Consider the following 25,188-nt stretch of genomic DNA (forward strand, 5'->3'; position numbering starts at 1 on the left):
GTATTCCATGTGTCCCTGCTGGATAGGAGCATTGGGTACTTACTTGTGGGAACATGGGCCAATTTATTGGCTAGGCTAATAAGGTCCTCTGGGCCAGTAGCCTAGTAATTTGCTATCATACTCTGATTCTATGTAGCTGACAAAAAACAAAGACAGCATTTCCAATGTATTCCTGTAATTGAAACGTTTACTCTAGCAATATATCTAGTGCAATACATCTGAATACTTTTCAATTTGAACAGTGGAGAAAAGTTATAGGCCAGGCATCTACATAGTATTCAACACTGAGTCTTACCACCACCTTATAAAAGGTAATATAAATATCTCATCCCTCCTAGATGTACTGCATAAAATATCATTCTTTACAGAATAACACTTTCTAATTGCCAGTAATAAATTATTGTTATATTTTAGTCTTCTGTCAACAGCAACAACAACAATACCCAAGTTCCTAATCTCACCTACACCTATTAAGATTATATTATTAATAGCATGTAGATAAGAGGGATTATTATTATTATTATTATTATTATTATTATTATTATTATTATTATTGTTAAAAGTGTAAAACATTTGATTTTCTTGCATAAACCCATTGTTGGTATCATCATCAAGTCTACTAACACATGCACCATTCAGTTCTGTAATGTCAGATGCAAAGAAACTAAATAAAATCAGTCCAAGATCCAACCCAAGGGACCCCCACAGAACCACTGTGTCCTCAGATATAACATCCTTAATTTTAACCCTAAAGGTTCTAGTAAACAGACAGTTTCTAACTCATTTAATAATATACTGACTGATACTAATGTTGTGTGCTATAGTGATAACTTCACCATGTGGTACAGAATCAATTGCCTTGTCAAGATCCAAATACACAAGTAAGTCCTAATCAACAGGTTCCTAAATGTTCTGGTAGAAACCTGCTAGATTTGTCATACTGAATATTCCCTAAGAAAATCTGTGGTGGAAAAATATCTGAAAAAGTCACTGACTAGATGGTGTAATAGGCTCAATAATGTTGGAGAGAAAGACCCAAATTAGGCCATCAGGCCCTGCCATCATTGTAGGTTTTATCACTTTAAAAGCTTTGTATACTTCAATTGGAGGGCAAGGGTCTCTGTATTTCTGGCTGTCAGGCATATTCAAAGAAACACAGTTATAGACACGGCAGAAAACTTTCCCACTAAAATGCCCAGTAGATGGTTAAGTTGGGTAATCAAAACTTCATCCTCGATCAAATTAATACCAAACTGTGAGTCATGATGTCAAAAAATAACAGTTTTGTTATCAAGAGTCTAAGTGGCCAGACTGAGTTCAGACTTGTTTTTTTCTCATGAAATGCTGGAAACTAGAGCTAATCTTTAGATATTTGATTTCTGAATCAAACTGGGGGAACTGTTATGCATTTGCCAGCTCTTTCCCCATTATTTATACAGGATTGTAAGTTGAATGATCCTGTCTTTACAGTGTGAAAGAAAGCAGACATTATCTTAGGCATGACAACCATATAACTCTCACCCAGGACAGAGCTGCACAAAGTTACTGCCTCAGTGAAAAAATATGCTGCCAGCATACAACACAGTTACCATTTTAGTGACCACTGGAAAACACTAAGAAGAGACATTTTGTATAAACATATTGCTTTCTTACTATGGTCTGTTATGTAGCTAGTAGAAGTGCATACATTTGTTTTTTTTAACACAAATGTATAAGGCCATGAGTTAATACGCTGTTTCTTACAGTTCAGGGTATGATTGCCTCTGCCTCCATTTACCTACTATGAGACACTGAGCAAGTCACTTAATCAGATAGTGCTCCCAGCCTGAGTCTAAATAACCTATGTATGGATCACTACTCCAGCTTTGTCAACAAGTAGAAGGAAAGAAAGAAAAAAAAAACATTTGTGTTGCCAGAATGGCAGATAAGATTAAGGCTGTGGCCTGTATGTTTTTATACCTTCCATCCAATCTGTGCTTGATTCCTAAAATCTCGATTTACTTACTGTGTGACCATGAGTAAGTCACTTAACCAGACAATGCTCCTAGGCTGAGCATGAAATGGATCCATGTGGAGTAGTGCTTGTTTAACAAACATATTTGGTCTGATAGGTAGCACAGATGATTAGGGCTATTTGTTGTAAATTAGCTGCTTCTTATAGTCCAGAGACTGATTCATTCAACTTCCATTTGCTTACTTTCTGAGTCTGAGCAAATTGGAAAAATTGAGGTAAGCTATGCAATGTTCTCCTGGACCTCATGCCTGCAAACTATGAACCAAAGAAAAAAAAAGATAAGAAAGGCATAGCTACAATCCAAAATAGTTGATTATCTTGCATATACAACTTCTGTGGCTCCATAAACCCACTGGTGAATCATCCTGCTTCAAATCTGTCCACACTGTGTGAGTCAAGGCCCTCATATCATGCATCATCAAACCATAAATAGATTCTCCATATAATAATTTAACATATGGAGCTCAGTTGATATTGTTGGTTAAAGGTATGAGCGATAATCCAATAGATCTATCTTTATCTATTGGATTAGGAATAACTTTCATTCTGTGTTTAATGGGAAATTCATATTTACTTGTATTTGATACTTTAGAATTAATGTTTTATAGAAGTATTTTTTTAAAGCCTGACCAGAATTTTACCCTACTTATATTTAAATAAGAAACAACATTAAATTATACTCCCAAGTTTACACACATAAAAATAACATCCAATGTTATCAGAGAATATGGTATAACTACTATAATCAAAAACAAAAAACAAAAAGAAGCAAAAAGTTTCTTCCAACAATAACTTGAAATTGATTTAACATTCTTATTATTAAATACTAATGGCTTAAATAATGCAAATAAAAGATCAAACTTACTAAAATATTTGAATCTAAATAAGGCACAAGTAGTATTTCTCCAGGAAATGCATTTTAAGACTACTGATAGCTTTATTTGGAACCCTAAGGACTATACAGTCTTAGCTCAATCATCCTATAGAACAAAGACAAAAGGAGTACCAATTCTCTGGAAGAAAATCATAATCACTCCAAAAGTTATTTATAAATAGGAAGACAAAGTAAGTCAACTAGCATTTGTTATAATTAAATTTAATAACAGAATATGGACCTTAGCTAATCTATATTGGTTCCCAGGAATTGGAGCAGGAATGGGTAAAAAACACCTAGATTTTATTTCCAACAATTATAAAGGAAATCTTATACTGGGAGGAGACTTTAATTGTACCTTAGAAGCTTCTAAAACCACCAAGAAGTCTTTTTGCATAGCAACTATTTCAAAATCCTTAAAAAAAGTATTGATTTATTTCATTTAATTGACACTTTTAAAGTAAAAGATGATACATCTTTATTATTTTCCCATATAGGCCATAGATTTGGAACACAAACCAGAATAGACAAATTATTCGTAGTTCAAGATTTACAAACAAAAATCCTCAACTTCTCAATAGTTCCATGCCCCTTCTCAGATCATGACTCTCTGATAATGAAGCTCCAAATAGAGTTTAAACCTTTAATCCTCTCAACTAGAATTCCATCATATATCACGAAAATTAAAGAATTCAGACCCTGGATGTTGTCAGAACTACAATTATTTCTTGAAATTAATAATACAACAGAAATCAGTAGCATCATGGTTTGGGACTCATTAAAAGTGCATTTATTTGGTAAGACCCTTAGCTGGTACAAAAACAAAGTTAGAGAGTGGGAATCTGAATCATTAGACTCACAAACCAGACTCTTGACAGCAAAATCTAAAAAAAAAAATCAGAATTGTCCAAAAGTCAAAAAAGAAATAGAGGAATTAAATAAAAAATATAATGAAATGCTAACACACAAAACTTATCTAGCCTTGGAAAAATTAAAAATAATCTCATTAGCCACCTCCCCCCAGATATCTACATAACTTATCTACAATAATTAAAATACAATCTAAAGCAAATAACATTAGTAGTATATATCATGAAAAGAAAGGGAAAAACAGTATCAGGTATAAGAGACATCCATGAAGTATTTCGGTTCCATTATATGGAACACTTCAAAAAAGTAGATTTAGATACCAACCAAATAAACTTAGATACAGACCTTATCAATATTAAAAAACATCCTGAAAACTTAAAACTAGACCTACAAAAACATATATCCTACAAAGAAATTGTTGAAAAGATAAAAGAAAATAAATCTAACAAAGCTCCAGGGAAAGATGGTGGTATAATTATGGAAATTTACAAACTCTTCCCTTCAACAGTAATCTCCCTTTTTCATAAAACTTTGCTAGAAGTCCAGTTAGAAGCAGAAATACCACCCTCATGGAAATATTCTCTTATAACACCAATTCTATAGGATAATAAACCATCAGACCTTTGCACCTCATACATACCTATATCCTTACTGAATAATGAGTACAAAATATTCATGTCAATACTAGCTAACAGAATGAAAATCCCACTTTCAAAAACAACTAATAATGATCAGGCATACACATGATAAGATTAAAAGGATACTTACTCTTATAGATTATGTGAATAAAGAAGATAGAGAAATACTTGTAATCGGATTAGACATAGAAAAAGTCTTTGATTCTCTCAACTGGGAATATCTATTTAAAACATTAGCATTATTTGAATTTCCTCCTCCCTTCATCTTATTACTAAAAACATATATATTAATAACTTAGCCTACATTAAATTAGGTCCTTTCACCTTAGAATCTATCCATATAACAAAAGGTACAAAACAAGGATGCCCCCTTTCTCCTATTTTATTTGCTTTGGTTATAGAAATACTTGCAGAAATAATACACAATAATCCAAGAATAAATGGAATAGAAGTCTATGACCAGTACATAACTAAAATACTGTTTTTTGCTGATGAGATTTTATTAACCATATCAAACTCCAGAGAGTAGTTAGGAGAGCTAGAAAAAGTAATGGAGACATTTTATAAGATTTCAGGTCCACACTTTAATAGATCAAAATTTCTATTTTTAAATAAGAAAAAAAAGAACTACAAGTTACAGATAAATTCATCATAGGAAAACAAGAATGTATGCTAAATTATTTAGGAATAGTGTTATGCAAAAATATAAACAAAACAATATTAAATTATAAAAATGTTATTAAAACAATAAAAATATATATAGAAAAGTGGAACAAAATTCTATTAACTTTTGAAGACAGATTGCAATTATTAAAAATGGTCTTATTGCAAAAAATACTATACGTAGCATTAACAATACAGTTAATTCCTGAAATATGCATTCTTAAAGAAATAAACACATGTTTAATAACATTTTTATGGTATCCCAAAAAGAATAGAGTTGCTCTAACTCATCACATTAGACCCTGGAAACAAGGAGGATTCAACTTCCCAGAAATAGAAACATATATAAAATAATCTGTGCTTAAAACTACAATAGACTGGATAAACCCAAATTATTTTGCCAACTAGAAAGAATTAACAACGGCTATATTAACAAATGAATTTAATCTGTTAAAAACATTTTTAATAGAAGACAAATCAAACAAACTCTGATACATACTATGCATAAGTATACAATATAATATAATAAAACCTTCTAAAACAACAGTGATTAATCATTACATTAATTCCTTTAGGAAACTTATCAATGCAAACATAGATCTAAAACTTTGGTTTGACCTTTTAACCCCCTTTACCATCACTAAGAACTTTCCTCACAAAATATATAGGGAAACAATAACCTCCTGGGAACAAAATGGATTCTTATGCTGGTTTCAATGTGCAAATAAATTAAAATTTTTAGATATACATATGATAAAAACTGCTTACAATATTCCAACACAGGACTGGTTAACCTTATAAAGCATTCTAATGTACACTCAAGATTTATGCAGATTAATTAATAATTCCTCATTTAAAGATATTCCAAATCTATACGTTTTCTGTATGAATTTATATATAATAGTTGTGAAAAGAAAAAAATCCATTTCAAATTTATATAAAGAGTTAATAACATATAAATCAATTCCCAAAACATCATACTGGCAGTTCTTAACAAAAGGTCAGTCATTGCAGTTAACAAAAGAAATTAAAACTAACATCTTAATATCAGTTAATTACACCTCTAATACACAGTACTGGAAAATATTTAACTGGAAATACTTACATAGAGCATTTTTAACACCAGATATAATTAAAAAGATCAGTACTTCTACAAATGGTTTTTGCTGGAGGTGTGAAAAGTCAAATAAAGCAGACTGGATTCATATTTTTTATGAATGTAATACAATTAAATCATATTAGAATGGAATCAATCATTTTTACAAGCTTTATTTAATGAATCCTTTACCTTAACAAAAGTATTGATAATTCTAAATGTAAATGAAGGTTCCTACCTGAATAAGACAGATATGTATTTGTTATGGACAATACTTGCTATATCTAGAAAATGCGTAATCAGAAGGTGGAATTCAAATACACCCCTGACCTTGGAATTATTCAACACTTTACTGAAGACAACTGAATTGATGGAAATAAAAATCAAAGAACTACGAATCTATCTCAGGCCATTGGTAAATAATCCTTGGAAGAAAGTTATATCTTTGTTGGACATTCTGCAATAATCAATATTTTATCTCTGATAACTGATCTGTTAATTCTATATTTAATAACATACAATGTATATAATTGAAAGTCAGGCTATTGTAAATATAGTATATAGTTGTTTAAAATGATATTTAAAAATATTATGTAAATGTTATTTTAATTGAAAATAAAAAAAACATAAATATAAATGGCTAATTTTGCGTTAAGTCATAGAGCAGTAGTACCAAAGTACTTAATGCTAATTCGCATATTCATTGCAATCAAATAATTTTAGTCCCAGTCTGAAGGTATAGTGCCATAACATTGTCAAGTGGCTAGTAAGGAAATCCTGTACAAATTAAATATGTTGTGTTCTTTTTAAAGTACTGTGTTTGTACAAATAGAAAAAAGAACCTGATATTTCAAGGCAAAGGAACTTTCACAGTAGTTAAAAACAAACACTTGCAGATTTAATAAATAACACCAATATCACATTCACATTCATCAATAAACACCCCTGATAATTAATTGCAGCACCATTTGTACATGTCCAGCACATAAATATAAAATAATGCGGTATTATGCAAAATGTTCCCCTTCTGAGAATATTGACATTTTAAAATTACAAATATCATGAAAACCAACCAACATGCAGTCAGTCCTTACTGTGGTTAAATATGTGCATAATGTAAAGAAATTGCATACCTAATAATAATAAAGAAGAACTGGAAGATAATTTCACTTATAGGATTCCATGCAATTTCATTATTATTCCCTCATCTTATTTTAGGAATGGTGAAGAAATATCATTCAAACACATTTGGCATACTCACTTTCAGTATAAGTGACCAATTACACTGAGAACAGGCTGAGATCAGATCTTTTGGAATCTGGCCCTTGGTATAAGTTTGTTTATATATAGGCCTTACACTAAATTTTATTTATTTTATTTATTTATTTAACATTTGTTGACCGGGAATGTCCGACTAGGTTCCACAGAGCCTGTTTTCAGCGGAGGCCCGGGGAGAAACGCTCCAGATGCACGTCTTTGGACATAAAATAAGTATTTTACTCTGACAGTAGGTCTTTTGAAATTAGGCAGACTTATACTGAGAGCAATGCTTTTAGAATCTGGCCCATTGTCTCCCGTCTGGCCTCTTTTCTTGAACCCCATGACATTGTCATTGTAGTAGTTCAGAACCTATATATTTAACAGGTCCATTATTATCCCATTCAATTTGTCATTAAATAAAAGTGTTGAACACTGATTTAGAATTTTACATTAAAAAATCTGAATAAAAAGTTTTGACAAAAAGTATATTTCTGTGATATCTGAGAACCTCTGCTGACATCACTTATTGTACATATTCTTTCAACTGCACCAGGCTCTTAAGGCTTTGGAAGATTTCGTTCCATAACATTTAGTGGTACGACTTGCAGTGTAAGAACTACTTCTGTTATCTTACTATTTTGCTTTGATGCATCACTTTTTATTAGCAGATATTATTATTTTCATCTGAGACTCAGAAGAACAATATGGGCTGTTTGTGTACCTTTCTACTTCAGTTTGTGTCACTGATTAAGGAACAGTGGATTTTAGTCCAAGAAATCTTATGTACATAAGGGATTCTGGAGTGTTTTCTTTGCGAGATGGTATATTAGTTTTGTGCAGTGGAATATCTGGGAAGTGAAACATTCACAACAATAGCTTAATAAAATTGGTGCCAATATTCATTTCCCATGGAAAATCAAAGGAATGATATTGCATAATTTGCTTTGGGTTTGTCTGAATTGTCGTGCTGCATAAGTAATGGCTAAACAAATTGTTGAATCAAGCCTGTGATAATGTGTTTGCTGAGTGGGAAGACTCATCTATAAGATATCCTCTGCATCATTTTTCTTTGGGTGGTCGATATCTAGATATATCAGAATTACATGTTTTCTATGTGAATATTGTCTACAAATCAATGTATTCTAAAATCGGTAGAAACAGTTATGGAATTTTATAGATTTAGGAGTAAAAGAATGAGCAGAGTATACAAGAAAAGCCACCTGATCTTGGCAAAATTGTAAAATAGCAAGATGTATGCAGTTTTCTGAATTCTGGTAGGGAGCAAAATGGATGGAATACCATATGTAAGATTATGCACATTTATCACTGCTTACAGTACTAAGATAGGCAAAACAGTGAGAACATTGACTTGTATTAGTGAAGCTTAATGACACACAGTGACATCAAATGATGCTAAGTATGAAAATAAAGGTAGAGTACATTGTAAAAATCACCTTAATGCATCAAATTTCCTAACAGAGGCAATGTACCTTAATGCAAAATTGCAGCAAATGAAAAGTGCTGCTTGTAGAACAGAATACTAATTTGCAAATAAGATAACATCAGATATATAAAAAACATTGCTGTGAGCAGAGTTTTTGCTACTAATATAACAGATACTTACAACAAAAATGCAGTTAGCAATATATGCATATTATGCTAATTGCTACCAAATGGTGTTACTATAAATATATCTCATGCAGAAATGCTTATTATACACAAACACAGATAGAAAAAAGAAGTAACCATTGATTTTGTTGACACAAAGTGATTAATTGGCCAATCTAGCCCAAACATTTCCTTATCTATTTGATAAGCTGTGTATCTTTATTAGCAAACACCATGTTTCTTTTTTCAGGCAACTAGAATAAGAATAGTTTTATGCTCTGCATTCTGATATGCTTCACTTAAGCTACTTGGTCTAATGTATACTCATACCAATTTCAGAGTTAATCCCCAGTGAGACAGATCATATGTGTCCTGCATCAAATACTGCCAAGCAGAAGTTAGTAAAGATCATGTAGTGTCCATCTTTAAAAAAAAAAAAACACTCATCAGTCTGTGCCAGGACAGTTTCTGGAAATTTTAACAACTAGCATAAGAATATGAACACAAGGTGTGTGAATATTATCATAACAACTACTTCACACAAGCAGTTTATAATATAACAAATTATAAGAGCAGCTAATATGAAGTAGTGCAGAACAACACTACTTGCACAATGTTGCATGATATTAATGTAATAACTTAAAATAGGTGGGTGCGTGCAATATACAATTATGACACCTATTATCCAACCAGATAATGCAATGACAACACATTAAAAAAAAAGGCAATTAGGTGAGTGACAGGCAGCTGGGTCACAATACAGAACTCCTAAAATATATGATGGCAGAGTGACCACAACACTGAAAATATTCCTGTTATAGGCAGCGTTGGTGCAGCGGTTAGCATTGTTGCCTCAAAGTAAGAGGTTCTCTCGTTTGATTTGGCTGGAATGCCTTCTGTGTGGAGTCTGTATGTCCTCCTTGTGGTTGAGTGAGTTTTAAAGACATGCAGGTAGATGCTTGTGTGTGTGTGTGTGTGTGTGTGTGTGTGTGTGTGTGTGTGTGTGTGTGTGTGTGTGTGTGTGTGTGTGTGTTTGTGTGTGTGCCTTCTGTGAAGGTGGGTGCTGGGCTGGCAACTTGACACTATAAAAACTTTACTGCCAATCAGTCTATGGACTGGTGATCTGCTGTGGTGACCCCTAACCGGGAAAACTGAAAGACATTGCTTTTTAGCATGCAAATTCATAATACAGAAAATACACTATAAGACATATTATCATAAATCTTTATGTATGCTAAGAAGAAAAATATATATCTAACAATAAATATGCATTGTGACTCTCTTTATTATGCTCACCAGTTTTCTAAATAGTATTGTTCAATATGAATCATAATGTGCAAATTGCAGACACTGAAACCTAAACATGCTATTGCTAGCCATCACATATACAATACAACTCGGAACAGGTGGTACAAAAATATTAACCTATACAGATGTGGTCCATATTGTCCTTTGAAACAACCTGCACATCATGCTAAATTGTTTTTGTTATAGACTGATAATAGTGTTGATGTATGAAGCATCATATACAACCATGCTTTATTCTGGATCCGTGGCATAAATGGGTGAAAGCAAAAAGAAAATACTGACAACTCTGGAGTCCAGAAAAAGTACATTACAACTGTAAGGCAAACTTATCTGGATACCATGTATAGATACATAACATAAGTCTTCAATCAACTGCATTTTCACTAACTCTACAGGTTTCCAGATAAGACTGCAACCCTCCATAATGAAGTCTGTGAAGTAACTCAAGTGTAGAAAGCCAATTAAACATAGTCAGGACTGAAGAAACATAGCTTGTTTGCCTCTTTCACTGTGGAGTCTGATGAATCATGCCACTGCGATGATATCACATTAATAAATCACCAGGTAGAGACGGTAAACTAATGAGTGGTAATTGCTCAAGATGGGAAACTGGTGCTCCAGTGGGGTAGAAGTGAAGGACGGACTTGTTATGCACCCATTGCAAATTCTTTTCAGACTGCTTATGCATCAAACTCTATAGATATAGGTCAAGGAATACAAACATCCCTGATGATTTTTTGGATAATGGTTGAAAATCAGATTGTCTTTTGCCTAGTAGAAAATTAAGAGGCAGTGCTGCTGTAATTAGTCAGATGGTTGATAGGTACAGGGAGTGTCTGAAAATAAGACATACCCCAGGAGTCAATAAAATCCATGTAGGCTCCATGCAGAGCCTACACGGAATGTACCAGTGTACATGGCCATGGGTCACCCTCAGCAATGTGCCATGCATATTAATCATGGTGCGCTGCCAAGGGAGATCACAGTAACACTGATATTAAATCCATGTAGGCAGTATTGTAGTGTCACATAGTTTTGCATTGTCCAGAGAATTTCTGGACTCATGTTATGTACAGGATAAGAATCCATGTAATGTACCCTGCTAGTGTAGAAATATGTGTAAATTTTAATGTTTTGATTTATTTATTTATTCATTTTTTTTAATGTCTGTTTGTGTGGTGCAGAGAAGCATGCAGCAATGTCGAGCTGCACTTACACATACATATCTGAAACCTACCAGACATTTAAAAATAGAAACTGGATGTAATTAATTATTTATTTTGCTTTCTTTTAATGCCAGTTTGCATGGCTCAGCATGGAGTGCAGCAATGCCGAGCTGCACTTACATATGCATAAGTGCCATCTGCTAGATAGAAACTGGATGTAATTAATTATGTGTTTTTGTCTACCATGTTTTTATTTGATATTATGAATGGCTGTTTGCATGGCATGGAGTGGTGCTTAGCAATGCTAACAGGTAGCTTAGTAGTATATGTGAACGTAGACTGATTTTCTCCCTATCCACATAGCGGAATAGATAAAGTCATGGCCTAGAGTTTTGTAGGTCCTGGATTTGAGTCCCCAGCAGTCATAACTTTTTTACATTTATTGCTGTGGAAATGTGTGAGGTGACCTAAAGGGTGGTTTCATGTAAAAACAATTTTTTTACATTTGAAAAAGCTGCACGGTGTTAAGCACTGCTTAAATATGATTAACTGCTACTCTTGTTTGTGCATTGCTAAGCTTCACTAAAACATGCACGTTTACATTCTGCTCAGCTCCGTTAAGTGGATTTGCATAATGCTAAGCAATGCAATGCTTTTTTGAATGTTGCAGCATGATATGTAAGGGCAGGAAACAGCCTATATTAAGGACAATAGGCAGGAATTCTGCAGCATTCATTGGAGTCTTATTAACCTGTACATATGCCTGATGGTGTTGGTGAAGGACTGCACTTTCTGGCATGGAGGCAGGGTGTGCAGAAGTACAGAGTGTTTGTTGGATGCCTGGTCCAAAACTACAAACCCCAGCTGTTGCAGGGGAAATTACCAGAGCTCAGAATGTAAAGCTGAATCCTGGGATCAGTTGGCCAGGAATCTTACCAGTGCTACTGGTATCCCCTGCACTGGTGAGCAGTGTCATCACCACTATGATGACCTGAAGTGAAGGAAGCGGGCAAACTTAGACACCTGGGTCCAAGAGACTACAGCTGGGCATGTCCCACAGATATGTAAGTATATTTTTCACTACTTTACTAAAACACAAGCTGAATCTGTGCAAAACTGGTATGCATGATGGTATGGTTCTCTTCCAACAGCTGCAGCTGAACGTGCTTGTCACATCCAGTCTCATGCTGGGTGCCTGGCCAGGATGTGCAGTGAGTGTGGTAATTACAGATATTTTCTGATAACTGTAGTCAACAAACAGTAAACAATGCCAATAACAATAAGCAATAAAGTGTAAAGCAGGATTGTGGTTTTATAACTGTGTTGAAATAAGTGCAGTAGGGCTGTATTCACTGCATGTCTGTCTTTTGTTGCTGCAGTCAACTGTAAAACTGAAATAAGCAAAGAATGCAAAAGTAATTGCCTGATAAATGCATTGCACAACCCATGCTATGGTTCAGGGCTGTCTGCAGCCCACTTTCTCTCACATAATGCTCTCTATTCCTCCCACTCCGGGAACAAGGTATATGGGTGAGGTAGCCCACATTCTGGGCAGATATCATATGTATACTTCACAGATTATAATGAGAAATAACAATAAGGTGTAAAACACGATTGTGGTTTCATAAGAATGTTTTGAAATAAGTGTAATAGGGCTGTATTCATTGCATGTCTGTTCTAATGTTGCTCCAATCAATTGTAAAACTGAAATAAACGATGCAAAAGTAATTGCCTGATAAATGTATTACACAGCCCACAGTATGGTTCTAATGTTGCTGCAGTCAATTGTTATATAATGTTCATATGTCCCCTGCAGTCACATTTTTTGGGTTCTAGTCCCATGCCTGCTGACTAAGACATGATGGCTGTCTAGTCTACTTAATATATACAAACATGCCTCTCAAGTGACACTATTTTTTGTAATGTAATGACAACTGCCAATCTGCCTGCTCCATGATTAACAGCTAAATGATTATCTGGAATGTAATGTATTTGCAAATCCATTGACAGGACACCTTGGTAGTTATGTACATGCACATTATGTGAAACAGTTCCATGTAGTTGTGTACCTGCATTTGTCAGTGCTTGGTCCATACTGTCCCATGCTAACAGCTTGAGATGTATGTACATGCTACATCATCTATAGAAGAATTTGAGTCACTGTACTCACAACTGACACTGCACACCTGTAGAAGTATGTATTAGCAGTCTCTGTGTATTAATATCATCTGTGACTTCACTAATGGTATGTTTTTCTCCCTCTCCCTACCCCTTATCTTCTTTAATTTATTAATATGTTTGATTATTATGATTTAATATTAATATATTATGTTAAACTAACTGTTTTGTTGGCATTATGGGCTACTTGATTCTGCTTTGCATATTTACTGTTATTTTATTTAATGCTGTGTTCCACATAATATACCTTAATATGTATTTGGATTAATTGATATTATCTTTCCACTATGTTAATACTAACATTGGTTTGGTTATTACTAACCTTAACCTATTGTCATAACTAATTTACTACAAAGCAACAAAGTAGGCTGGCTACAGGTGATCCACCTATGTTGGCTCCTCCAGCCATGGCACAGGGACCCAGCACATCTGGGACCCAGCCTGTTGGTGCCCCTCTGCTACCCCTGCACTGCCTGAGGCATTGGGTAGTTCTGCCCTACAGGAAGGGGCTTGTCACCCCTCTGGGTATGGTGGTGTAGGGATTGTTGTCACCCATGATGAACTGCCAGATTTGGTGCACAGGATTGTGTACCATGGTTTTGGATGCCACATGTGCCAGATGGAGGTCATGCTGGCCACCCTGTTGGGGCAGCCTCACCCTGGAACCCAATCTCCACCACTGCCAACCCAGGGGCAGTAAAGGTGCAGTGCCAACATTCCCATAGGTAGGGACTTGAGTCACTCTGCTACCTTATGGAGGTACTTCAGACAGGGATTCCACAACACCCTCCCCATCCAAGGTGTTAACCCCCCTCTTGTGTCACACACCACCCCATGTGCAGTCTTCTTTGTCTTTTCTGCCTGCAAAAGATTCCTCACCTTCCCAGCTTACTTCCCCCTCATGTACATATGTCTATTCCCCAATATTCCACTCTTACTTTAAAAAAAATGGGCACCTGTCCCCAAATAAAATCGTCTATACATAGCTCTCCATTTCACACACATCCACTGGACACATGTAATTTGGTCCAGCTGGCTTGACAATGCAGTTATGTTGTCCTCATCCTTCTCTCTTGGGGTAACAGTCCAATTTCAGCTACAAATTCTATCAAAGTGCACAGTTGTTGCTGTACAAGAAATGGATAACTATGGTTCTTCCCTACACTCTTACTGTACCTACTTACCTGCCTTTCACTATGTTTCTCCCCTGCTTGCATCCAATTTCACCACTGTTCTATCTCCCATTTTTTCCTTTTCTTTAAAGATTTTTGGCACAATGCTGCACAACACAGCACGTTGCTAAGCTCAGCTAAATATAGCCATATTGATATATATGTTTTAAATGATAATATACACATACAAAATAAACACCTGTCCCCTATTTTGAACCCGAGACCATCACACTTGTAGACCACTGCATTAACCTGCCATGCCACACAACTGTTAAAACAGGTGGTTGAAGCAAAACATAGTACTTGCAAGTTAACGTAGTTACGTGTGTGTAAGCAGGGCTGGGCATCGTGCTGCATAGCTCAAATTTGCTGAAAAAGTAATTGAAAAACTGGGAGTATAATTTCGAGTATGATACAAGACTATGCCACTAGAAAGCCAGACAGACATTAATGGTTTTAACTCAGGTCTCCAATAGCAGATAAATGGGCATTTTTAACAGCAACATGTACAAGTACACCTACTAAAATGTTAATTGCAAAATACATGTTCCACTGGGACTCTGGTGGAGAAATACATCCCTATAAAGCCAGGCATATAATAATGGATGTAATGGAGGTATGTCACAGACTGTATGTGTGCACTTATACCTTCACAAATATACATGTTGTAACAGTGACTCTGTAGCTCAGTCTGTTAAATGCTTTGCTAACATTACGTTTTGCCACACATGTTCCTGGCTACAAATCCAGTGGTGTGTAGCATTTAAATTACATTATTGTGAAAACATCAATGAATGGCTGAGTCATGCACTCTTTACCCACACAATGCATTTCAAATGAAATGTCTACTTTTTACTGATGGAAATCACTGGCCTGCAAATAGAAACACACTTGACATATCCCTATAGCAACACTATAAGTGCATAAAGTGTCAGGTCATGCATCAATATGCATTCACTGAGGATTTTAACATAGGTAATGCAAATGAGGCCCACTAATATCAGAGTGCAGCACACAATCATTTCATAAAGATATTACAAATTAGCACAGCTGCACAACTAACATCCCCATATGGAGGTCCTGCTAGTTACAAGGACTGCTAGAACACACGTTCCAAATGACTACAATAATGTAACACATGGCCTGACAGTTACCCAAATGGTTGACATAATGACATATTTACTTTCTATGTTGCTCAAGGACACAGTAAACTTGTTGCATAGTAGTCTATTAGTGATGCTGTTGCCTAACATACTTACCTTAAACACATGCCTGTATTTACAGTGGAATGGGTACCCTCACTCTGGCCTTGCCTCTACAACAAGGCTGCCACAGCTCCCACAGTTACTTTTAAAGTTTGTTGCACTCCAAAGTGTTCACACTCTTTGCCTATGCCTAATACCCACAGCATAATCTGCAGCCTGTAGCACATACATCTGTATGTAAAAGTAGTTGCTACAGACATACCCTCTGCAGTGATGTAGTATATTCACCCCAGGTATGTCCAGCACAACATATCACAAAGGGTTTCTAATCGACATCAAGGCCTTATATCTTGCTCAGTGGTTGCATGTCATTGTTTGATTATACTGCAAATCAGCTGTGTTGGTTGCAGCTAACATTTCTGAACCACATATTGGTTAAGAGCCAGTCACATGGTAATGAGAATCATATTAAATAGGCAAACAGTTGGCTAGGGAAACCAGTCTGTATGAGACTTTCTTCAGATAGTAAACATGTTGCCAAACGATTTTATATATCTGCGCATATCAACAGAGGGGTATTGTTCTCTACCAGGTATGTACCTTTTTGTTTACAAAAGGGAGAATTGGGATTACAGCATTAAGCCTTTCTTAGAAATGTAATGATGAGATCTCATTGATTACCAGATTCATTACACCTACAGAGGACATACAGTACATCATGGATGGATTTTTTTTTTGTCAATGTGGCACACTGATCTAATGGAAATGTCCCTTTATAGTGGTTGTAATACCACACTGCTTTTTATGTGGCACTGTTGTTTTGACATATTATCAGGGGGGTTATGTGGCACTATTGTTTTGACATATTATCAGGGGGGTTGCCCCTAGGGGACACACTACAATGGACTCCTGTGTTGGGTGTGTGATCATACAGCAGTATTTGCCATGGCACACATGGGAATAGCTGACTATTGCTAATATCTGAGTTGTATCCACAGTGTTAGTATGTATACATATTGTGGAATATGACATGTGTGATCAAGCAGTAGATAATGCCAACCATTCTGTTTTTGCTGTATTTTTACATAGTATACCTCCACGTATGTGATCCTAACATCTATTCCCATTTTGTTGCCTTTTCAGGAAACATGCATGCCAGACAAAGTGCCCCTTTTATGAATGCTGAGAATGATATAAACCCGGAAGGCCTCTGTCTTACGTGACAATTTCACAGCACTTCATGCATCCTGCCCTCCAACAGATTAATGGTGGATATCTGCATGACATGGCTGTAAGGCCTACTGCAGAGGATTGGCCACCTTTGTCCAAAGTGTGTCCACCTGCCACATGTCCTGTGTATATCATATTGTACAGTTATGTACCCAGAGCACATGCCTGTGTTCCCACATCATGTCACACAGCAACCAGTTTACTGTGTAGTTGTTTGACAGGCATTGTACACTTGTAAGGCCAACGTAATGTCAGCAAAGTAGAACGAGTCCTCTGTGCATGCATAGGCATCAACATCTTCACTGCAAGATGTGCCTACACACAATGTTTCATGCTATCAATACCAAGGTCATGGCAGAGTGACCCTAATTTTGCAGGACTTACACAGTGTCACATTTGTAGGTATGTATTGGGACCATGTCTAATGACAGGAATATGGTCAACTCAAGGTCCACATGGCTTGTAAAACATTGTACGGTACACTATCAGGTGATGTGTTACCTTAGGGGACCTACATAAAGGTGACATGTTACATTTCACCATCTGTCATGACACTGCCTGATAATAGCATGCTATGATGTATACACAAGCATGACTGTAGCACTATCAATGACTGCTGATGACATGTAGAAAATGTAGCCACCCCTCTACTCCTATGCCACACAAACACAAAATGTAACAGATGTGACTGTACTTCAAACCTTGAGTCCATGGTATCTCGCACAGCAGTTAGTACATAAGGCAATGAGCATTTTGCCAACATGCACAGCTCACCTCCTTCACTGCCCACACCCACATCACACACACCTGCATGTGAACAGCTCCTTACCAGACACATTCCCAGAAAAAAGATACCTCAGAAAATCTTACCTCTGGAGAGCACAGTAGACATAATAGTGCATGCACCACTTTCTCAACTTTCAGACACGTGAGGTAAAACACAAAAGCAAACCTATTATACATAGGTGAGTATATCTTGAGACACATTGATGTCCGTGTCAGCAGGTTACATATGAGAGATGTCATAGTTAGCTGTCTGTGGGTTAACACGATATGCCATACCACACATTGCCACAACTAAAGCAATATCAGGTGACATAAAGATGACATCATATGTCCAGTAGGTGTGTCCTGCTTCGGGCATATGTCACCGGACTGTACGCAGACATATGTCTGAGCTTACACACTCTGTGTCTCTCGTGGATATGCCCATAGCGTTCAGCTGCATTTGACCTTCACCTAGGATGATGGCTCAAAACACATGGAAAATAAGGAACATCAACAACTGCCTTAGTATGTGGTGTCATTGTAAGGGGATCCACTATATGTCTGCCTGGGATGACTTGCTCAACAGACGTCAATGCTTTGCCAGAGATGGTCTTCATCTCTCACCCCTAGGAATTTAAGTACTGGCCAAGGCTGCTGACACCCCCACAGTGCATCTTTTAGGCACTATCTGGAGGGAATACATTCCAATGAGAATGCCATCTTCATGTAACATCATGGTTATGCTGCTACATGCTGGGAATGGCAATACTACACCCCACTCTGTGGAACATGTCCCCACCTTGGAATATGCAGACATTTATGCAGTCAAAGACTCCTGGTTCATGGCTGTGGACAGCACCACAGCCATAACAGACTACATGTCCTTCCACATGTTCAGACCTCAAACTGACACTATGCAAAGTAATGCAGGTGGTGTATACATATTTACTAAGGATAGATAGACATCCAGATTTAGTGAAACACTATGCTTTCCCAGAGACACTGCAGGTGCTACTCACTGCTGGAATGGCACTTAATCAAGCCATTGCCAGCTACAGGAGCAGCTCCATGATTCCAGACACCCACTGTGCTTATTTGAATGTGCATGTGTCTATCAAGATATTTCAATGGTTTGGGGTGGCATTAAGTAACCACCAACTGTCCTGCCTAGTAGTGCTGAAGCTCACTTGCCCAAAGGTTAGGCCACATCCTTAACTAGAATGGCTGGACCAGTGGCATGATATCCCCACAAGGGGAGCTAACATAGTGCTTCATGTATTTCCCAATATGGATGACCACTGTAAGTACCTCCTCGGTGAGATCTGACCACAGATCAGTCTCATTAAAACTATCAGACCTAACCCCTCTTGCAGAAAATACACAAATATACTTCAACAAAGCAATGTACTACCTCCTATGGGATGGTTTACATAGTGTGACTGCACCCACCCCCCCCAGATGGGACAGGCAAGTATACAGAGCTCTACATCCATGCATTATGTAACCAGCAATACAACTGCATAGACTCGGCTGTACCTGACAGGAGGAACATGAGCACCTCATGGCAAAGCAAACCTGCATGATAGACAACTACCATTATAAGGCTGTACAGTAAGAGGTATATATTACTGTGTGACAGTTGGGTTGAGAGTGCTCCCTAAAATTAAGACACAACCTCCTCAGCTAAAACAAATACATAGTGTTGTTGTGACAATGTGTAGAAATAGTATGTGACAAAATTAGCCTCCCCCACAAAGCAGAACCACAATGCACAATGTAGTTACATGTGTAACATTAGAGGACAGGCCCAGATTTGCACCAAACTTGTACTTAATGATAACAGATATAATGGGCATGTACTCATAGCTAACTTGTTGCCCCACAGGTTCTGCATCAACTTCACTCCTCTGTCCCTAACACATGTGCCACATGACATTCCTACAACCTGTCCCATACCTTCCATATCTGCAGAGCAGGTCATAACTGTCCTCTCTATGGGAGATACCCAGCATCTTTTGGATATGCTAACATCCCAGGCTATGTCCTACATGGGATCCACCAAGGATTACTAACACCATTGGAACTCCTTGCAGTCATACTGTAACCCAGCTGACTGGACAATGGCAATTGTTATCCCCTTGCAGAAAGGTGGTGCATCCACCCACCACTAGAACTATAGACCTATTTGCCTGAGTAGGCATATCTGTACGCCCATGGGGCAGATAATCATGCAGCTGATCAGCAAACATATATGTGATCCACAAACAATTGACTGTATGCAGTTTGGATATCTGATAGGGAGATCATGGCGGTTAAATATGGTGGACATGTTTGAGGCAATTGCCAAGGACCTGAGTGAGGGAACATTAGTGGATACAACCATCTGGATGTAGGCAAGCCATGTGACTCTATCCCCCACTCAGGCATCATTGACAAAAGCACCCACTTAGGCACCCAAGGTAATATCATTATAGGGGTCACTAAGTAGCTCATTGATGGCACACATACTCAAAATATGGAAATCTGCCTTCAATAGCTGACTTGTAAGCAGCAGTGTTCAACAAGGGGTCAGTCTTGTTACTGTACTTCTTGGAATCCATTTAACCATGATACAAGTGAATATTGACTGTCTGTGTCTGACAATGTTGGCTGATGCCTGCAAACTGTAAGTGATCATAGACTCTGTTAGTTATGTCAATATCCTGCAATAGGGTATTGATGAACAAATGCCTGTTGTCATACTAATGATCATAAATGCAGCATCAATACTGTGCAGGTTAGCAACTTACCTTGTGAATGCAGTAGTTGACAGAACTGTAGTTTAGGGCTGATGTAAGCAGTGCACAGCCAATACATGGATAGGTACAGGTTGTGTGGGTTGCCTGACATCAAGTTTAATATATGTATGTAAGCAGGAGTAAAGTCTTAGACCCTAGGTCCCTAGGTTGCCAGTGAATGTGCTATGCATTGTCTCTTAGCTGAAGCCAGGGTGTACTGAGCATGCCTATGTCTGCCTCCAGGGACATCAGCACGGGGTTCCTTCTCCTAGTCCTCCTGTGACTGTGACTGTGGCTGTGGTGACCTAGGCACTGATGGGGGGGCTCTGTATCCCTTCTCTTGGCTGATCTTGCTGCAGCTGTTTCTGCAGGATCAGATTGTGCAGCATAGCACATACTGTGGACATATGTGCATATGTGGCTGGAGAGTACTGCAGGGCTCCACCAGATATATCGAGGTAGTGGAACGGTGACTTCAGAAGCCCAAACACACTTTCTATGATGTTCCAAGTTTGTGTATGTGCCTCATTATAGCATTCTTCCATGGGTGCTTGTGCATTTCTAATGGCTGTCATCATCCATGACTCCAGGGCCTAGCCAGCATCCCCCAGTAAAAGGCCATGTGGGATGTCACCCTAGCAAACATCTGGTACAGCTGTGATGTGTGCCAGATATGGATGTTGTGATAACTGCTGGATCTGCCAGCACACACATTCAGGATAATCCCCAGGCATTGCACACAACCTGGCAGTTGATGGAGTGGTACCCCTTGTGGTTGACATAGATTCTGCCCTCTTCAATGCCTTGATGTGTACATGAGTGCAGTCTATGGAACCCAGTACTTCAGGATAATGTGCTACATGGTAGAAGTGTTGGATATTGCTGGCCCTCACCTCAGTAGTGAGGGGATAAGATATGTGCTCACTGGCATATGATAGCATGGCATCCAGGAATTGTTGGAGTATCCATGATGCAGATGCCTGTAAGACCCCCATCATGCCCCAGTTGGACTTTGAAAAGTACCTGTAGCTAGTATTCTAAGGGCTACACATACCTTTGTTTCTACTGGGATGGGTTCCCCTCTGTTGGATCTGGGTTTGAGTTGAGGATGGCAGAGCTCAGTGAGTTCTTGTAGTATGTCTACGCTGTAGTGCTCTGCAGTCCCCAGCTTATGTAACTCCTGGAAGGTTACCTTGGTCCTGAACACCCTTCTCCTCTGCCTAGGCCTATTGTCAGCAGCACCAGCAGCACTGACTTCAGCATCTAACACATACAGATGCAGCAGACCTGCAGCAGCCCCTATCATTACCTCAGTTAAAATTCCCAAGTCTGTACTTCAATGGTCCAGAGTATTGGGGGGAAATCAGAATGTAGGGTGTATGCATACTTTATACAGCTCTGCTGTAGGTGCAGAATGTGTGATTGGCTAGCTATGATGCATTCCATCTGCCTACAATATAATTAACATCATTTAATAGCCATATTTCAGTGCATGATGCCGTACAGCATAGCTTATACAAGGGTCAAAATTTCTAATCGAATAGATCCAGTTTTAAGAACACGCTCACTCAGCCAGGCAGGGTGCTGTGCAAACACATGTTCCTAAGCTTCAAAGAGCTTAGAAGTGAGAGGACACACCACCTTGATGTCAGCCACATCTTGTGTACACATCAGCATTGAGATAGACCCTACACAAAAGGGATATGTGGACACAATTACTAATTTCTGCTATTCAGTAACCCCACCTCATTTGCATACTTATCCGTGCTGACAGCCTAGAAACTGCACACTTCATAGCCCTATCACCTTAGCAACAACAGCGATGCACCATTGTAGGGATCCCACGCAAGGTCCTGTAATTCATTTCTGTCACATATTATAAAATTCTAATTTTTCCTATATTTTTCCCCATTTTTTTTTTTCTATTAGGCATGTCTGTGCACTGTGGCACATAGCACAAGCATGCCAAGATTATTAAAACAAATATTTATTTAACTTATTCTCTTTAATCTTTCTGACATACAAACTAACAGTTTTACTCATATGTGTATATGGCCTTACATTTTCAGAGGATTTATGTCCACATTTCTACAGTATTATACCCCCTTTTTTCTGTCTAGACCCCTGTATGTGAAATTTTTCCATGTACACTACAGACACTGACATGGCGTCTGAACAGATGCCTTTCTACATGTTGGATCCCTCTACCTGCCTCATTTGCATGAGATTCACCTGCTTATGAGGTGATTTGTATGCCATGGAAATTTCCATGTTTGGGAGCTCGTGCACTCCTCTTAGCAGCGCTTATTGAATCTTATTATGTTAGCATCTGTAAGCATAGCAGCGCAATGCCTACATGAAAAATAAACATGTAGGCCTTATTAAATTCTCCCTATGGAAAACATGAAAACATGATATGTCCTCATATGCATACTTATACATGTAGGTAGAAACCGTGCTTGTACCTACATGACATGTATTATTTTGAATAGCATTGCTGTAACTAGCCACTAAGCTCAGCTGTTTGAATGCTAACTATATATGTTCTTCTAATGATGGCAATCTACAAGTCCACTATAAGAATATCTTTTTATGTTAAAAAAATAAACTTGCGTTTGAGTTCACACTTGCAGGAAGTTCAAAAGTAACATATATTAAATAAAAATCCTGACTTTAGTGCTGGATAAATGAAACATCTTGTGTAACCTTAACCTATTCTGCTTCTCTGTTATGACACCCTGAAACCGTATGACTCTTTCCTGATTACATTGTCATGATGTTTTATTTCTATTGGAAAATAATTGGTCTCCATTCATTTACAAATACTGCTATAAATTTTAAATACTGAAGAATGCAAGATTAATTTTATCTTTATACAATGTTTATTGAGCATGTAAACATGGATCATGTGTGAAATCCTTAAGCTCACTAAATCTAAGCACAAATTAATGACATGTTTGAGAAAAAGTGTGTGCTTTAATAGAATGTTCTAATATTCAAAGCCTGTGTAGAAATAAGGTCAAGTTCTAATAAGCAACCATTATTTCTCTACCCATGAGCACAAAAAAAAAAAAAACATTTAAGTAGTTTCATCCTATTTCTTTATATAATCATCATTACAAAAGCTTTTGGAATGATTGCCTATAGTAAGTATCAGTTATTTAGAAAAGAATCATTTTTGTTAGTCAGCTGGAATGGTTTCAGCCATCACAGTACTCATGCTGCCTACGGAAAAAAAATGTATATTCTATTTATGTTATTTCAGTGGACAGTAGCAAGGTTGTATTGCCCTTGTATGTAAATTTTCCAAACACATTTCATATAGTACTTGGCATGTTTTTCTTGAGAATGTGCTGTTCTTACGTTTTTCAAATATGTTAGTCAAATTATTTCAGATTTGTCAGAAGGCATGATTGTTTGGCTAGATTTATACCATTTTAAATTTGAAAAGTATATTTTGTCTTGAGTTATCCCATAGGTCTTATGCATAGCTTACCCAAGTTCTGTCTGCAATTATTGCACTTTATTTATGCCAAAAGAATAACTTTTTCCCTAACTGGACAGAAAAATGTGACACACTCTAACTTATAATATGATCTTTTCATGTGAAAGATTGGCCTGTGGAATAAGGTATGATTCTTAGGATTCAAAAGCCCTCTTTTATTATTTATAAACAGACCTGTCAGCTTCATGTATTTGTTAGATCAGATAGAAGAATAATGGAGCTTCTAGAGTACAGTTGCAGGGATCTTAAGATAAATGATTGTCCACAAGATACATGTGCAGCTACCAAGTTTATTCAAAGCAAATTATGAATTCCTGAATCAAAAAAAAAAAAGTTACATCACTTTCATTGTTTTTCCTATTCACATTTGTTTAGTGATTTTCTCTAATGTATCTAATACTGAACTTAGTAAAGTAAGACAAGGTTACTAATGGGTTGACTTCACAGCCTCCGCCATTCATTTCCAAATAGCATTAGAGTCTTGGGTGCCGTTCGCACCTTTCCAGGGTGAGAGCCACCAGAGCCTATTTGCTCCCTCATCACATGAAATTATTTTCAGTATATGTCCCAGACCCCACCTGCTTTGTGGTAATGAAGGCATCCACATCACCAGAGGCAATACTGATGCTTCCCAATCAGGAACACGTGTGTTTTAACATGTGACCTGCAAGAGTTACCAGAATCTAGGCTTGGGCATGTAGTTCAATAATTGTGGGATTGTTGGAGGGATCAGATGTTTCAACCCATTCAGTGCTAAAACCAACAACTGTGAGACACCCAGTCCCTTCTATTAGGTGGGTGGACCAATAAAAACCCACATTGTTTTTCCCCCATCCAACTCTTCTGTCACTCAAGC

This window comes from Protopterus annectens, chromosome 5.part0 (genome assembly GCF_019279795.1).
Source record: "Protopterus annectens isolate FY-2018-M chromosome 5.part0, PAN1.0, whole genome shotgun sequence".
Lineage (NCBI taxonomy): Eukaryota > Metazoa > Chordata > Ceratodontiformes > Protopteridae > Protopterus > Protopterus annectens.